Source organism: Mytilus edulis, chromosome 9, assembly GCF_963676685.1.
Source record: "Mytilus edulis chromosome 9, xbMytEdul2.2, whole genome shotgun sequence".
NCBI classification, from domain to species: domain Eukaryota; kingdom Metazoa; phylum Mollusca; class Bivalvia; order Mytilida; family Mytilidae; genus Mytilus; species Mytilus edulis.
Window position 1 is genome coordinate 58898419 of NC_092352.1, and position 15236 is coordinate 58913654.

Below are 15236 nucleotides of genomic sequence, written 5' to 3' on the forward strand. Positions count from 1 at the left end.
AAAAATAATTTTGTTTACATACTGGTTCCAAGTTATGTTATCTGTGTTCCATCTCACAGAGACACAACTTGGAAATTTTACCAGTAAATTTGCATGTGCATATTAGTTACATAGAAATTTGTGGTAACCTTTCATTCGAGGTAGGGATAGTTAAGAAAATTAGTGTTAGTTTAAACTCTGAGAAGTTCAGGGCATATAAACGTTGAAAATATGCCCTATATTTTTACCTTTGAAAAAATTGTGGTGCATATGAACTTTCAATTCTAGGATAAGATTTTTTCAAAACTTCATAGTAAAAGTGGTACAGTTTTAGCAGTTATAGGAGTTCCTATGGGAAATTGCATTATCAATATTTACAGAAATGCAACCTATAAGATCTCGTGTAGATTTATAATAGATGAGATTACGATAACCTAAAATAAAGGTCGGCCTTTGATGAGGGTTTACCTTGGATTATTTCCAAAAGACCCCGAAACATTGCATAACATCATTGGTTGATATCTTTGGCGGAAGTACATGTGATACAACCTCATTCTTTCAATATCCAAGCTGTGGGAAGGTCGTGCTCCACGTGTTGTCGGCAAAGTAACTATATTCTTTAACTTTTACTTACATTTGCCTTGGTAGCAATATAGCCTTGGTGGCGTTAAGACCTTGGTGGTCATTTATATATGCCTTGGTGGAAAAAGACCTAGATGGTCATTTTATATGCCTTGGTGGCAATAGACCTAGGTGGTCATTTTTATATGCCTTGGTGGCAATAGACCTAGGTGGTCATTTTTATGATTTGTTACATTTGCCTTGATGGCAACAATGAATTAAAAATACTAGCCTTTGGGGCGTCAAGACCTTGGTGGTCATTTATATTCGCCCTGGCGGATTCTTGATAGAACTAGATGGTAATGTTTGATCTTGATGGCAAAATGTTTTGGGATTTAGACCTTAGGTAGTTATTATCAACCCAGGTGGTCAGATATTTGTTATGCCGTGCGCCGGTTAAACGCAGGGCAAAGTGCTATCGCTATATAAAATATATGTGGAAGTGGGGGCTCTGGCCATTTTGGAAAATTGTAGTTGAAAGGAGAATAATAAATTGTTTATAGGGTAAATAGTTTCTTTTGTTACTTTTGACTGTATTTTGGACTTTTCATTTATTTTTACATCGTACATACTGATAGAAATGCTATTTAAAGACTTTGTTAGAAAAGAATAGAATTATTGAGAAAGTGGAATAATTTAGTGTGACATGTCACTTGATATTCATGTTTTTTATCGGAGTGATGTATATTGAATTATAAGGTGTCTTCGTCGTGGTCCGCGTTCAGCGGTCTGTTTGATTGTACATAGAATTGATTATAGAATGTTTTTGTTTTCAGATGGTGTTACCTACAGCTTTGACAGGGTGACGAATGAAGGAGAAGTAATATGACATTGCACTATGATTCATGTCAATGAGTTTGAACAACCTTTTTAAAAGGAAAGGATTTTTTTCTAATCAGAATATGGTGAGAAAATTGCAATTAAAGTAATGTTTTGATTTATGAAAATAGGAAAAGAATGCATGGGGAAAATATTGATACTACGCTAAATTATGTATGTCTGTGTTGAGAAAGGCAGAAGATGCCAATATACATGTATCACGGTAAAAAAAAGAAAAAAAAAAAAAAAAAAAAAAAATCTGTGATGGAAGCAGCTTTTTGTTCAAATGAACCTATTTAAAAGTAATGCTAATAATTTTTCCCTAATTTCATGATGTTTTCTATTGGATGTGTAATTAATTTCATTGATGTGTTGATATACATGATATATGTCACAAAAATCTTTTTGGCATGGGAGATTAAATAATGGTTGCAATATTTTTGTTTTGTTTTGTTTTATCTAAATAAAGAAATAAATATAATGTTGAATGATTTTGTATACTAGTACAAATGTATACTTAAATTTAATGTATGGTTAAATTTTTTAATTTAAATTTCTTTGTCTACAGTTCGAGGGACACTGATTCCCTAGTGGTTTTCCACGTGGATTGTAGGCAAAGGGATTTTTCCTTTTCAAAGTGTGACTAATGCTGGCTTTAGTACAAATACACAATTTGTTATTGGTTAATATATTTTCAGTAGACATGTGAAGAATCGAGTGGAAATACAATTGTCAATGTTCCTGATTATGAAGTAAAGAGTGTGTTTGATTCAACAACAGTAAAGAAAGAGACAAGCCAGCATAGTTTACACTTGGAGGTTGAGTTCCTTTGCTTACAAGCTTTCCACATGCTGAAGATGTTATTAGAATAATGACAATGTTCATTTTGATATGAGTTCATTGCCTTAACTCAACTTTTAAAAGTCTGTATGTGGTCAAATTCATGAGAATTTATTGAATTACGAACGATTTATAAAGAACTGTTTACATGCATCTTTAAATGTTTAGAAGTGTTTTAAAGTAATTTTAAAAGGAATAATATTTAATAAAAGTGTTGAATTTGTTTTGAGTATTGGGAATACTATTCCTTAAGGGAAAGCTTTGAGATTGGCCTGCAAATATGCTGTATGAACTATAGAGTTTTCTATGCCCATAACTTAACATGAACTGGATGCAAAATTATATCAATCACTGAGGATATGTGTATAACCTCATTGGTTGATATCTTTGGCGGAAGTACATGTGATACATCCTCATTCTTTCAATATCCAAGTGGTGGTTGGTTTAAGGGCTATGTTTGGTTAGGCAATACATATTTCCTGTTTGGGTTGATGAAGTTCTTGATAAGTTCCCCCTCTCCCATCCATAAGTACCAAAATGTGGATATGTTTTTATATTTATATTTCAATATTGGTTTTACATGTATGCATTTTGGGTTGATGAGCACGAGACGACATTAGAAAAACATGAGCATTACCATGGGATCATGTTGACAAAACAAACCTTTGCTTTATCGATTTACAAGGGAAAGGTCAATTAGGGCAAATGTATTGGCATGCTTGTGTTTGCTTTTTCATTACAACGGTAAAAATAATATCATATGTCTCGGATGGCAATAATGTTGATTATAAGAGTAGTTTTATAACTGAAAACCAACTGTGCACTATATCCAGTGAGCTCTTCTGCATTGCATTGTGCATGGTAGTCCATATTTGGTTTCTGAAACGTCAAGATATTATCTTGTATTCGGTTCTTTCCTCTAGAGTTTTCTATGCCCATAACTTAACATGAACTGGATGCAAGATTATATCAATCACTGAGGATATGTGTATATCAAATTCTAAAGAATTAAGCAATAAAAAGTATGTAGTGTCAGGTCAGAAATATTGATATCATCCCATAAATAAATGGGTTTATTGTCATGTTATAAAACAATAAGGCAAGACGTAGTTTGCCAATATCGAATGTAAAAATGATATGAATTCATATTGTTTTTTTAATTTTAATCAAACCTACCTGCACTTGAATCACTGTTTGATGTAATTTCTGACGATACAGTAGTAGTTTTCTCGTCTGAAAATGTATATCGTTTTTAAATCTTGAATATATAAAGTAAAAACTACATACAAAAAATTGGGATAACAAATTACTTTCAACAGGTATATGAATATATGACGAAATATTTATCATTATATTGAAATGAATATTTAATAAATTATTTTTTTTGTCAATATTTTGGCTATATTATAAGTATTTTTCTCTAATACAATATGTCATTGTAAAACATTTGCGTACATCAATTTAAACAATATTCAAATTGTTAAAGACACATGTGACGCTATCAAATGATGCTTAAATGACCTAATAGCTTTTAACAGAAAGTCAGACATTGACTGTTTACTTCGTTATGATAAATTGTTTTTCTGATCAAATCTCGCATTAACAATATTTTGATTGTTCTGAATCGTGTTCCGGTATATAGATATAAAAAGAATATATACCAATGCCAGAAACATCCAGTTCAAAACACTTTTACTAAATGATTATAAGAAAAGTAAAAACCGGAAAAGAACGTCCCGTATTAGCCAATAGGCCAATACGGCCGTTTTTCCACTTTTTCTGTATTTAACCTGTTTTTTTTTCTGTTTCAAAATTTTAAGACGTTACAAAACATTACACATCAATTAACCTGTTTATTTTATGAATTTTAATTTAAAACAATATTATATAAATGTTTTCTGCATAACGATACTTCCAAAGTTAAGTAATGGCGTAAGAAAATTGAACACCAGAAGTGAACGTCCTGTATTAGCCCTAGTGCCAATACGGTTTTTCCCCGGCTTTTTCCGACGTAGTCGGTATTAGTTTCGGTTTGTGCCCTTTGAACTTAAGGACGCTTCACTATGGCAACAGAATACGCATGCTCGAAAATCCTTTCTGTGATTGGACAAAATGCTGTCATGGTGGGTGATTTGGTTGTGTTTGAAAAAACGTCTCGTTAATACTATCGTGATGGAAAGCAAGTGAAAAACTATAAATATTTGAACTAGATCTTATAAAGATATATATTTTTATTAAAATAATTGTTTCTCCGATAGCTCTTTGCATCCGTGACTGCTGTTTCGGGACAATTATATAATTTTTAATGTAAACTTTGTTGTACGAACGTACATGACTTTTAGAACGCACCTACGCATGTGAGATTTCCGCGGGGTTTTGGTGATTGTAAACAGAAAGATACGAGGACCGAGAATACTGAACACAATCAGAGAAAACGTTATTTAAATGGTATCTTTGTGCTTCTGAAGGTTATCGAAATGATAGTTTTAAACATATACTCAAATTTAAATACGTCGGATATCTTTTTTAAAGATAGTTCTTGTTTTCTGTATGCATTGGGCCCTGTTTTTTCTCGTATTTGTCCTGTTCGAAGAGCAATATTAAATATTGATTTATATCGACAGTGGAACGTTTTCAGTATTGCACATTCTGATTTATCCGTATTAGGGCTTATTTGCTCATATCATTTAATTATTCCTGTTGCAAAACATTTTGGATTAGGATATATATTTGTATATACGAACTATTTATTATACTTTTCTTATTCAATAATAATTAAAAAGATTAAATACAAAGTATATGTGCTCACCTTCACAAGTATGAATTATGTGAAAATCATACAATTGAAAACATTCTGGATAATCACTTGTATCAGTTGACAAATCAATTAAACATGTTTCTGAATCATAACGTGTTTTGCATTCCTCCAAGAGACGATCTTTAGTTAGATTGTAGGTTTCAGAACATTCCTCTTTTTCTGGGTCGAATGATAAACGCGAATTCGCAATGTTAAGATATTCTTTAGGACATTGAAATTCTTTAGGCGTTTTGTCGTCTATCTGATAACACATTTCCTCGTGATAAAACAACCCTGTAAATTGTTTAAAATATTAAAAGAAAAAGCTTGATACTGCAATCAACAAGATACATTCTAATCGAAAACGGAAATTGCTACACCACTGCTTTTACTTTAAAAACAAACTTTCTAGAGAAATGCTTTTCTTGTTATTTTAATACCCCAAAGAATAATTGCATAAAAATCACAGATATATTTACACCGTGTAGAACGCCACATGCGGGGTGTCGGCTATGGTTGACACGGGGTGGGAATTTCGAAGCGAAGAATTTCTATCAAAGTAAGTTGAAGTATCAAAATCTCTTTTTTAAGAATTCTTATTGATACTGAAACACAATCTATTTCCTGCAAGCAGAAGCAGTCGATTTCAGTGCTCTATTTTCTCAAACACCTCTCCCTAGTTTTCCGGAAAAAATGGAAAAAATCAATGTTAAATACGACATGAATTTTTATTAATTTACAAAAACAAGAATTTAGAAATTTTAGTAAATTGTGTAGTTTATTTAAATTGTATTGTACCACTGAAATAACCGATTGGGACAACAACATCTTACGACGCCATGTTTCATCGTCTGCTTCGTCTTTTCATTATGTAACAGTGACACAATTCCTAAATAACCACATTTTATATATTCCAATAATCCAATCGAAGCCATGTGGACATTTAGCCTCTTACGAGCCTCCAGTTTTAATTCTATGAGCAAAACTTACTGGTTTTAAAAGATTAAAAATCGGTTAATTTGTTGATAGAGTTTAGAAAAATTTATTTTGATTATATCGTACTTTTTCGAGCAAAACGACGGGTGCCACATGTGGAGCAGGATCTGGTTACTCTTCCGGATCATCAGACCCCCCGGTTTTGGTTGCGTTCGTCTTTCTCAGTCTTCTAGTTTTCTAAAGTGTGTTTGTGTACTATTGTTTTTAGCCATGTCATTGTTGTCAGTTTATTTTTTAATTTGAGTTTGAATGTCCCTCTGGTAACCTTTTTTGTTTTCATTTTCGAGATATAAGCGATTTAAGTTTAAAAATTAAATTTTTAGTCAAAGACCGATGGCCGCACGTTGTTTTCGAGAATTCTATGGTCAGTCAATGTATTATGTTGAGCCAAAGGACATAGTAAGTTCAGACAGACGGACAAATAAAACATATTTTCCTCCTAAATTTCAGTATAAACGCTTTTTATTTGTTTGAATGATAAATAGGACGTTAATTTAGTTGGATACGTATACCATACGGTACGAACATTACGGAAAGTCCGGAAACGATCTTTTTCGCATGGAATCTCCTGCAAGTAATGTCCAACCGCAATAAGATGATTATTAAGAACAATAACTTCCTTTTAATATGACTGATTTTTGTTAAATAAAGCAATGAATCAGTTTCCATGCTTCCTCAAATTCTTCATGCTCTCGCCCCGCTAGCTCCCGGTTCCCGTCTTCCGTACTCCCTGTTCACGCCACACTGACTCACGGTTCGCGCCACTCTGGATCCCTGGTTCCCGCCTCTCCTGTCCTTCCTTTCATAATAAGCACACCAATCTACGGTCAACATCTTTTTTTTTTAATATATTAGTTTTCTATTAATTTATAAACGGTCATTTTAAGAAATGTTTGTTTTAATCATGTCAACAGCAAAGTATGTGCTACTAAGCTTTTGAAGTTTGACAATTAAAGCTACTCCACTAGGTAAGGTATCGATCTATTGTTGTAAAAATGGTCAACAACAATATATGATTTGCAAGCGCCTTTGCGCTTTTCTTGATTCACCTTCAGCAGGAACCTTCAAATATGACGATTGATAATTAAAAGCATATGATGTATAATAATCCGAACAATTGAAGAGATATATGACCCAAAATAACAAGATTGTCAAAATCAACTTCATCTATAGTCAATTTTGCGTAATTAAGTTTGATGTTTCTTTTAAACGGTTTTTAAATTTTGTATGTAGTATACTGGTCTTAAGGGCGAAAATCGAAAAATTTGATATAAATCGTTGTAAATATAATGGAATTTGATGCGACTGTTATACAAGTGAGGGGTTAAGCGCTATAAAACCAGTTTCAATCCGCCATTTTCTACATTTGAAAATGCCTGTAACAAGCCAGGAATATGACATTTGTTTTCCATTCGTTTGATATGTTTTATCATTTGATTTTGCAATTTGATTAGGGACTTTACATTTTAAATTTTCCTCGGAGTTCAGTATCTTTGTGAATTTACTTTATACTAAGTTATTATGTATACTTGAATGTTACAAAACGCACGATTGCATGGTTACATAGCATTAAGGTGTTTGTGTAATGTCAAGTAGTAAGAATTCGAATAATTCTATAGATACCTTTGCATGTTCCCTCAGCTAAGGAAATATCGTCTATAGCTATATCGATATCGTCGTAAACATTTCGACCAAGAATGCCGATAAATTTGATATTCATATTTTGTCTACTGTGCAGGCCTATCGTTCCCTTTTTCCATTTATTTTCATTGTTTCCATTTTCTGTCCAGACAAGGTCATTATCAAGTGTGACATTCAATCTTTCCTTTTCATAATCATATTCACGGTACATATGATACCAAAACGTCAAACAATAGTTCCCCGGTATATATAAGTCAACGTTCTGAAATTCTAAATATGCAATCGTATTCTCGGTACTATTCAAATACACATAGTGTCCGCTATCTGCATTGTACACAAAATAATAATTTGATTATTGTAAAACAAGTCATGCATAGATTTCAAATTAATGAAAAAAAATTTGTTTTTAAAATTATAATAAAATATATACCATCTGTACCAGAACTTAAAGTTTGTATCATTTAATAAAATAAAACTTAACGAAAAAAAAGCAACATACCCATATTTAATGAAATTGAGTACAAAACTATCAATGGCTTTGAGCATGGACAGACAGTTGGGACAAGGGCAACTCGTTATTTTACATACACGCGATCTTGCCCAAATAAATGTGGACAATGTTGTTAAACATTAGAATTTTCTTTATTTCTAAATGTTTTTAGCATTCCCTTAGCTTGCTACTGCTTCATTATTTCACTCTAATTAGATAAATATAAGAAGTTGCCTCACGTACACCATATATTTGACTGTTTCAAGAGTCGACAGTAATTTGAAGTAATTCTAGTAGTCGCCAATTTTGAAAAGTATTTTTTTTTGTTGAATCAAATCTTTTGTAAACAATAGGTTTCAAAAATCATTATAACAATGTACCCGGTAAATGTAAATTCCATGACTCAAAAATTTGGGACAGGGCTACATAAAATCATGTGCTTACCAGATGCGGTTGAATGATCAGTGGTTGGACCCGTGTGGTAATCTCGAGGCTCACCATTTTGTCTTTTCCATATGTATTGACTTGAATCATCCATTTTCCAACCACATGAATTACTTTCAAAGTCGCAATTTAGAATTGAAGCTGAAAAGAGGGTCGTCGGTAAAGCACTTAGTAGCTGATAAACTTTTTTTTTGGTTAAAATAAACATGATAAAAAAAAAAAAATTGACACACACATACACACACTTTCAAACAAATGAGGGACCTCAATTTTAAAATAGTTCATAAAAATGAAGACTGAACATCCAAAAGAAGAACAAACATTAAGATAAAACAAACTTGACCACACGGAAAACAGGCGACAACGGTATATTTTTATTTCATTCTTTTTTTGGAGAACAACAAGTAAGAGATCTACAGTGAAAGTGATCAGCATAGCGGTTGCTTAAACTGGTAGAATATACACTAGCGCGATCAACTTTATTTTATTGGGATTAAGAACCCTATAAAGACAGTTCAAATCATGGAAAATGCTATATTTAATATTTCCCAAAACAGCATGTGTTTACTCATATTGTTATGATTTCGACAAAAGTGACTAAGTTACCCAGATGCATTCACCCTAAAACACGAGTTTTGCACTACAAGACATAGTTTAACTATAGCTTAAAATGTGATGTCTTTCAAAGGGATAGTATTTTTTTATCTACATGCATTTAATTCATGCAACGGATGCAACATTTCAATAACAATATTCAACTAAGAACCTTGCTTCCTTAAAAGTTTCTACGTGGATATCAGCCATTGAGCAAGTAGACTATATGTAGAACTCGTCCTGTTGTTTAGTTTTGCAATTGTAATATAGTTTTGATAAAGAAAATAAAGCATTCTTACAAAGTTCAAATACCTTCTCAGTCGAACGTTCTTTTTTATTGAATAGTTATTTATCGTTTGATACAATGAGTAATAAAACGATATGCTTCAAAATCTGTGTTCCACTGGTATTTCTATTACCTGTATTTCTGAAGTTGTGCGGATAGTACACGTGGTTCTACTTATATCATATATAAATCATATATAAGTGAAAAGGAGCTATAAGATATTATGAGTTATCAATCTGATTGTTTTACACAGATTTAGACATATACACATTTTATTGAATACAAGTGCTTAACTTGGCATTTGAAAACAGCATTTTTGCCGAGTTATGAAATTTGTAAATAAAATGTTAATTCTTTGTAATATAAATAAACCATCTCCAATCAACCTTGTCAAAAGCTTGTCGTTTGATTTAAAATGTTTTTCAAATAACGCTTTTTTTTCAAATGCTATCAATCAACAGAGCATGTGAAGAATTACTGACATATTCCTGAATTGTTATAAGCAACATTCATCAGTTGCACCAAATCAAATTAGTCGGTTTGACTGAACGAGAAGAGAAAAAAATGTGTTTAAGGCTAACAGTACCAATAAGGTAACAGTTTCTACAGTTTTTGTTTATATTTTCGAAAACGGCTTTGTGTACAGGTTTTATTCATATTCAAACATTATTATTTTTTGTAGTGTCATTACTCAATGTGCAATTTTTTTATGGTCATTATAATACGATTCTTATCATTATTTGTTTTTGTTTGTTATAACAATGCTGAATTAAAAACTAGTCTTTATTAACTATATATATTTAGATAGACATATGATATACAAGGCGTCATATGTGAATTAAATGTATAGAACACGTACGTACAAATGATGGATCATCATACAGTCGTGACAAGAGGATTTAATAAGTGTTCCTATGTTTCATTAAATTGGGGGAAATGTTTGTTCATTTGTTTTGAGGATAGTTAACACATTTCTAACATATTTTATAGCATACATTACGTATCTCATGTACTTACAGTTACACTTCTGGTTTTCAATTAAAATGTCGTCAATACTTATTGCACCAAAATGCTTCCCCCACCAATGTCCACGTACCACTTTAAAAATAAGCTGGAACGTATCATCTGACTTCTGTTCTAGAGAAATTTGTACTTGATGCCATTTCCCTTCTTCTTTTTCTGACAAATCTAACAATTCTTCTCCATTTTTGTAAACGTATACACTGTCTCTAGAGTTTTTCGTAAAATACCAGAAATATAGACATTGTTGCTCCATTGCAATAATCTGCCCACTTTCTAGTTTTGCAATGTTACCAACGTTCGAATTAAATGAATAAATATATACGTATTTTCCTGCAGTTGCAAAAAAACCTGATATATTTACCAGAAAAAAAATAGCAAGTTTTGATGATAGGTTGAGTATACAAGACCTTTTTTTACATTAAAAGTATGAATATTGGTTGTTAGTAGTTACATACAAAACTGTATTTTATTCGCGACCAATTGATTGATTGATGTTGCTTCCGTTCAGTACCAATATTCGTGCGTACATGTTTATACATTATTCATGTCGGAAATATATATAGTAATAGTTAATCAAATAGGTACGATAATAGTTATCAAAGGTACCAGGATTATAATTTAGTACGCCAGACGCGTGTTTCGTCTACATAAGACTCGTCAGTGACGCTCATATCAAAATATTTATAGAGCCAAATTAGTTAAAAGTTGAAGAGCAGTGAGGGTTCGAAATTTCCAATAAGTTGTTGTATTAATACAATTTAACCAAACAAGAGGCTCGCTTCAAGTGCTAATCATGAACCTTGTAAAATGCGACTGATAACTATGTGTTATTTAAGTGCCTTTATTTTAACAGAAACACATTGATAATTAGTTGATCTTTTATTGTTAGTTATGCTCTATTTACAAATGACAACATGTGCATATTCAAATATTTCTGAATTCATCTTTGGATGTTTGGTACAAACAAGTGTGAATCGATGAAGTATTCCAAAATGTTCCAGTTGTAAGTATAAACTGGTTTTTGTTTCAATCTTTTAATATGTAGTTTCTGTTCATCCCATCTCTATGCGATATTCTACAGAGAAGCAACACATTGTAATAAAACGAAATTGATAAAACTTACATGCACTAGTATGATCGGTTAGGGGTGTATAAAAATAATCTGACCCTTTTCCACGTTTCCACTCAAATTTATTTTTATTATGTGAAGGGGACCAGTTGCACAAGTCTGTTTCAAAATCACAACTAAAATCTAAAATCTCTGTAATATAAAAAAAAATGTAAATAAAGGATTTCATAAAATAATCTTAACATATCATGTATATTGTTTAGTAATTGTATGAATACGTTCAGTATAGCACATTTGCATATTCTAAAATACGATACACACATGTTAACACGCATAACCGTATAATATTCATTACAGGTAGTCATATTGAGGATAATTTAGTATAGTTATTTTGTCATAGTCTGGGTAAGTTGGTCATGGTTTAGTTATTTCTTAGATCAGTTGCAAAAGTTCTTTTCAAATGAGCAAACAAAAAGCAAATACGATGTTTAAATCTAAATTACAGGTAAAACTTTCTACATTGAACATATAGAAACTTTAATTTTTAAGAAATGGAAAAGGATGAGCCAAGATTCGAAATTGGTATGGTTTGGTTGGGCGATTGACATGATTCAATTAAGTGTAGTAATTTGTCATGATTTTGACCAAATATGTCAAGGTTTAGATCCACATTAATAAATAATTAGTTCACCTTAAATATGTATAGATTATCGTTTTTTTAAAACATTGATATAGTAAAGTATATGCCATGAGCCACAATGTGAACTTTTTTGGTGATTGAGCGCTGCGAACGAGGCACATTGTGTCGAGTGGCTGATATTTTACGATATCTTTACGAAGAAAACACGATTACCTGTTTATCGTTCTATAACTGGTTTTTTTTCCGTCTATAAGACAGTTTTTCGTTTGAAGAAAGCAAGGTTGATAAAGTCACAAACATTGTGACGTCTCTAATAATGCCTGCTCTCGTCTCAAAGTCATGATATGAAATTACGTAGCGACTGAGCAGGGTGCTATAGGCGCAGGGAAGGACGATAGTGATAGCTTCAAGACCTAATAATCTACTCAAAGTAGCAAAATGTTGCAGCTATTCGATCAACAATAATTTTTGTTTTACATATTTAAATAGTCTTTAACCCTCAACAAGATAGAATGTTAGCATGGACACCTGTCAAAACTTTTTTCAATAAACTATAAATAAAGTTACTTTGAAAAGCACCTATAAAGTTTAGAATTTTCATACATTTTTAAGAGGGATCAACATTCAACTCAGATTTAGATCGATATAATGTCAATATTAAACAATTATTATTACAAATGAATAATGACAAGTAAGTTTTTGTCATCTTTTTTGATATATATATAATGTAGTGCCACTTAACCCGTGTATCATTTTTTCTTTTATGCAATAAAGTTTCGAAATTATCAGAAAAAGTTCTGAACGTTGTCAGTTTATTTATATAAGTTTGACTGTCTCTCTTGTATCTTTAGGGCCTTACTTTATCAGTATGCAAAATTAAACATAGTCAAATATGTTTGAAAAAAAATGAATTTCGAAATACAAGTCTTTTTTGTTTAGAACAAGTACATATGAGGTGTTTATGACTTTTATTTTGACCTGACAAGGCACGGAATCATCGTTCTTCAATTGATAAAGAGCAATATTTGCACCAGATCTGAAGAAAAATCAAATAGCTACGTTGTGTCTTGGATCATGGTTTTGTTACTAGTTGTTATGACTTGAAAATATATGAAAGCAACTACGCGTTCTTTGTGTTTATGGTGTTCCAAATGGTGAAGTTGAAATCATCACTTCGTAAGTTTTACGGACGCCATCACGAGTTGATTGACCGTTATGGAATAACCTTTTCACAAATGATATCGGATATGTTCCTTACGTCGTAACTAGACTATTTATCGAATTTGTTATCACATAAGCAACATGACGGGTGTCAGATGTGGAGCAGGATCTGCTTACCCTCCCGGAGCACCTGAGATCAACATAAGTTTTTGGTGGGGTTCGCATTGCTTATTCTTTAGTTTTATATGTTGTGTCATGTGTACTATCATTTGTCGTTTTTTTTTCATTTTTAGCCATGGCGTTGTCAGTTTATTTTCGATTTATGAGTTTGACTGTCCCTCTGGTATCTTTCGTCCCTCTTTCATTAAGGAAAACCACTATTCGGTTTTGGATGAACTGTTTGGTAAATAAAAAATATTAAAAGTGAAGTTATTGAATCGTTATACACATACAATATATTTGTTTTAGTAAAATTTAATTCAGATCTTACTTTTGCAAGTGTACCAGACGTTGAAATACCCATATTCATGTAAACAGCTTTGGTTGTTGGTCAATAGTGTATTACTGTAATTTTGTTTTAATTTTAAAAAAAAAGTATGAAATTAAGCTTTTCATCATAAACCAGAGGTATTTTTCATCCTTTTTTATGTGTCTGTATTGATGGTAACATACTTTCAACACGTGCTTATTTGATGTGTCCAATCAGAGCAAACGCTTTACTACTGCATAAAAAAAACCTATAAAATATTGCTATTAAATAAATGTCGAGATAATAGTAAAATATCAGATGATATCAGGGTTATCTATTCTCGCATTTTCTTTACTGCTTAAAGAAATGTTAAAATGTGTTTTGACTATTAGAGTAAGATATATATTGGGGTGGGGGGTTGGCGGTGTTCTAATTGAAAAGGTGTAGTTTATTTAATGTTTTCTCAAATAATCCAATAAAATGGTATAGGTCACGGAGCTCTTTTTCAAGCTTACAGATTGTGCAAAACGTCACCTACTTTTGTAAGATAGATAGTAAACTAAACGATTTTCACTAACGATAAAATTTTGAACAACATTAACAAAAAAACTTTACATATCATGACAAAAAATCAAAGCACTTGTTTTATTCTTTATATCAGATTCTAAAACAGTACTGAGTTAATTGTGATGCTATTTGGTTAACCTGAGATAAATGCACAAAACATAAGTCAGCTATGTTACTTTAAAAACAAGTTCCTAGACAACTGAATAAAGTAAGTGCATATTTTAAGTTAAAATTTGCATAACAAAACCAACAATAGTATAGATATTATATTGGCTAATGAGAGCCCATTGAGACAACAGTATTTGTAAGTAAATAATACTAGACGTCATTCCTCGATCCCCAAAACAAAATAAGACTAAGAGGGAATTTACTGATTTCTATGCACATCCCTTGAAATCGGTATAAATGTAACACATTCTGTAAGAAATGAAATTCCAGTCATGCTAAAATAAATGTTAATGCAACATCGTTTCTAATGTTCATTTTGGTTATATAACGTCATAAATGTCCAAGGCATCTATTTGTAAGTGATGCTATGAAAACATGCAGACAAGCGCTAACGAGGTATATGTAAATGCATTACGTTCGGCGTTGTTTTCGTTAGTTTCATAAGAAATGAGATAACTACGTTGTGTTGAATTTAGTTCCATATTTTTGTTTAATTTCAACTGTATGTACTACATATCGCTGTTAGTCACATACCTTTATTAATTGATCGTGTAAGTTAAACCAAAAGCAATTGGGCTACATACAAGGTGACAGAAAATAGACATCGGTTGATAAGCATATCCGACTTGAAA

At 31.8% G+C, this 15236-nt stretch overlaps 1 long non-coding RNA gene across 1 annotated transcript; it reads left to right on the forward strand.

The window, feature by feature from the left end:
* The first annotated feature begins 493 nt into the window (after positions 1-493).
* On the forward strand, positions 494-2481 carry LOC139488660 (uncharacterized). Its single transcript, XR_011656059.1, has 3 exons — positions 494-585; positions 1377-1505; positions 2118-2481. It is a non-coding gene; the product is annotated as an uncharacterized lncRNA (long non-coding RNA).
* Positions 2482-15236: the final 12755 nt, after the last annotated feature.